This window comes from Syngnathoides biaculeatus, chromosome 5, assembly GCF_019802595.1.
Source record: "Syngnathoides biaculeatus isolate LvHL_M chromosome 5, ASM1980259v1, whole genome shotgun sequence".
In the NCBI taxonomy this organism is placed as follows: domain Eukaryota; kingdom Metazoa; phylum Chordata; class Actinopteri; order Syngnathiformes; family Syngnathidae; genus Syngnathoides; species Syngnathoides biaculeatus.
In genome coordinates, this window is record NC_084644.1 from 27,329,966 (window position 1) to 27,333,937 (window position 3,972).

The 3,972-nt window shown below is 41.7% G+C and overlaps 1 non-coding gene across 1 annotated transcript; it reads right to left on the minus strand.

Annotated features, from left to right (window-relative positions):
• Nucleotides 1–3,455: 3,455 nt before the first annotated feature.
• trnat-ugu (transfer RNA threonine (anticodon UGU)) lies at nt 3,456–3,529 on the minus strand. The gene has a single exon. It is a non-coding gene; the product is annotated as a tRNA-Thr (tRNA).
• Nucleotides 3,530–3,972: the final 443 nt, after the last annotated feature.

A 3,972-nucleotide genomic window follows, 5' to 3' on the forward strand; every position in this document is an offset into this window, starting at 1 on the left:
CGATGATGCCGGCAACCTGGAAGTAGCGTTGCAATCCGAAACAACGATCGCTCACCTCAGTGGCTTCAGGTGGGTAACAAAACAAAGTGAGCTCAAACTACGTAATACAAGCTTCATGGGGCCAAAAAAAAAAAAAAAAAAAAGAAACGGGTGCGCGCACATATTTTTAATGTGCCCGTTACACTCGTTTTTACGTAGATTGAGCTGACGTTGTTTTGATAGCCACCTGACACCATTGTGAAAAATGCTACAGATTGGAGCCGAACGGAGGGGGAGACGCACCCAAACTCTGGGATTAAAAAAATGTTTCAAATCATCAATGATGAGTTCGACAGTGATGCACCAAAGGTAGCTACTATGGATCTTTTTCGGATTGGAGATGAGTCAGATGCTTCTTTTGAAGACTTGGCTAAGGATGTATAATATAGTGGATAAACTGCACTATGCACAAACATTTTATGCACAAATATTTAAATCGGTGTTTGATAAACAGTATTAAATAGTTTAGATTTTTAAGACTGTAGTATGTGCTATCAACTGTATTAAAATGTGCCATCATTGAGCATTTATTTTAGCTGGTTGAGAGATTCTGTTCAATTACAGAGACCAGGACAAGGGTGTGCTGCGGCCTGTCCCGAAATTATAGTCCCACTACATCAACACGTGCACGATGATTATTATTGATTGTTGTACCGACAGTTTTTTGAAAAACAATACAAATACAAACCTAACAATATAAATACAGATAATTCTGAATATTCTAAGCATATGGATAGCAGCAAAATGGTGATGCGCATTGTACATAGGTAGAAGGGTTTTCCTGATTATTTTTTTGGTCAACTTTGGGGGTGTGCATTATACTTCAGGACGCATTATATTTGAGAAATTACGGTACACCTGTAAATATGTCGTATGGCTCAGGGCAACCACACTTCACAAGCCACTGGGCCCCTAAATGCTTTTTTTTCTTACTGGGCAGAATATGCCACCGAGCCTTCCTCGGATTATTTCTATCCGAATTATGGCAAAATTTCGCGTAACAGTAGGGCTTTTTCATGTGTCCGATCGTGGTGGTACTCCATGTGAGTGTACATTACAGATCGGCCATGATTTCTTTGGTCACGCACAGAATACATCACATCCACACAAGTAGGTCATCTGACTTGCCAAAATGGTACACCCTGAAATGGTTGCCAGCCAACTCCAGGGCACGTGGAGACAGACAACAGTCACACTCACAATCACACCTTGGGGCAATTTAGAGTATCCAATTAATGTCGCATGTTTTTGGGATGTGGGAATGCCCAGAGAAAGGCCACTCATGCAAGGGGAGATTTGAATCCTGGTCCTCAGAACTGTGAGGCCAATGCTCTACAGCTGCGCTATTGTACCGCCTTTTTAAATATATTCAGCTCATATACTTATGTAATCTGTATTTTTTCCTGTCAGCCAGTTTCAATTAATTGTATTTTCTGGGTGAAATCTCATTATCTTTCTATCTTTCTTTCTATCATGAAATTATTATCAAATATTAAAATAGTTGGACTCACTGAGGGTGCAAGAGTACACTCGCCTGACTTCAGTGCAGGCAGCGTGGGTTCAGTTCTCACTCAGTGACGGTGTCTAAAATGTGCCCTGTGATTGAATGGAGACCAGTTCTTGGTGAAGTCCGCCTTTTGCCCAAAGCGAGCTGGGATGGGCTCCGAGCCCGCGACACTAACTGTGATAACTGGTGTTGAAAATGGGTTGCGGATATTAAGATTTTGTTCAACTTATTTGTTTAAATTAAATGTTCAATTGATTTCCCGAACATTATGGGTATTACAAACAAAACAAAATTCAATGTGTTAATGGGATTTAGAAAATATGTCATCCAAGTTACTACCAAACATGTCTACATTATATTTATTTTGTAATTGGCTAAACCTGATCTTGCCTCTGTTCTTGTCTGTTTTCCAAGAAGCCCCCTTCGAAACGTCAAAGCAGAGCAATGACTTTGGTTCCTGAGTGACAGTGACAGTGGTGGGGGAGGGGCCCCGGGGGTGGTGGTGGTGGGTAACTCATGGTGGAGGACGGGAGGGGGGTTAGTAGGAAGGGCAGCGTGCTCTCTTGAGTTTTACCCTCCTGCTTCTGCCACGACTGCACATGCAAAGAATTCGTGAAATGTTTGCCCGGGCCTGACAACAGAGAGCCATGCACACACACTTCCCGTTGGCGGCTAACTGAACGTGACGCGTATCCCTGCAGAGCTGCACACTTCATTCTGGGCAATCCTGCAATGCGACCACAATGGAACATCAAAATGGGCCTCATAACAAACCATTTATTGATTTATGTACTGCCAAACATTAAAATACTATATCATCTAGTTACTGTGAAAGTAATACACATTTTTGTTACTGTAAACTTTGATTACATACATTACTAGCAACGGTGTTGCCAGTAAGTTTTTTACATGTGCAAACCCCATTTCTCAGAATCAGATGGAACAGGCTAAAGTATGCTTGTGACTCTTTATGAGGATAAGCAGTACAGATAATTATCATTATCATCAGCTTTTAATAAGCATTTAATTGACTTAATTATGATAAAGTCACATGACTGAGGTCAGTGGGTCATCACACACACACACATCCCCACCTGAAAATAAACCGTTGTCCATGCCTTGGTTGAGTGTATCATGCGATGCGTTTAATGTCCAACGGACCAAGAAAAATCGGCGGCAGAGCTAAAGATGTGTGTCACGACTTAATGAAACGCATGAAAATCACGGGGGCAGAAAGATTACGCATCATAAAAACATCATCGGGCCCGTACTGCACTCCTATATCAGCCACTTCATTACCCCGCTGATGTCAATTCCTAACATTTGCTGAGATGTGCGCAAAATTCTCCAGGGTTTGTTGTCCTCAAAAAATGAAAAAAAAAAAATGCAGTAACAGCAGAATTTAAAGGGGCGGAAACGTCCAATGTGTGAGGCTCAGCAAACACATTCCTTCTCTATGTGGAGCGACTGCACGTTTGTAATTACACGAACATGACGGCCTTACTCTGATGTGCACATATTCAAGTACAAGCTGAATTATTTCTCTTCCACAAGCCCAGAGTTGTTATGGCCTGGTGTAGTTTGCTTACTGTAGTGTCTGTTTATATACCCGTGTGTGTTAGCACAAGTGTGCAAACATTGTCCTGTGTAGATGTGAACATGTTTCGGCGGGGGGGGATAAATGCCCCTGGAAAGAAATCAGATAAATGTGGTGTTCTTTTTACAGGCGCATTGAAGGAGACAATTGAAATTAGAGGTGGAAAGTTAATCAATTAATCAACAATAATGGTTTCTTTGGGCTTGTCCCTTTTGGTGTCGCCACAGCATGTCATCTCGGATGAATGCACATATGTTTGGCACAATTTTTACGCCGGATGCCCTTCCTGACGCAACCCTTCTCAGGGAGTGGAGGCCCGAGTGGGATACGAACCCACAACCCCTGGTTTACAAAAACCAGTGCTCTAACCACTGAGCTACGGGGCCACAATTACTCAACAATAATCAATCAACAAATTAGTTACAGCTATTCTGATCATCGATTCAACACGGGATGTGATCCCTGCAACAAGCGAGGATTACTCCATTGTCACTTTCGCCAGATTGTACTGAAACCTGCTGCTTAACAAAAGAACAATACCTATCGCCCTTGCACTTGGACAGCACATTATTCTACCTCAAATTCTTGTAGTTGTCTCTACTTCATCTCTGGGCATCCTTGCGTCAAAGCCTGTCTACCACTAAAACATCTCAGGGGTGGAGATTCCTCTTGCTAAAAAGTAGTTTAAAATCCACACTTTTTTGGAACATTAACAAATAAATATGGTGCTAGCAGATATTAAATCAGAGAAGGGATGACGCTATCTGTTTTTTCTGATAATCTTGTTTCCTTTTAAATGTCTTCACATCATGCTTTTTTAAACTGATCA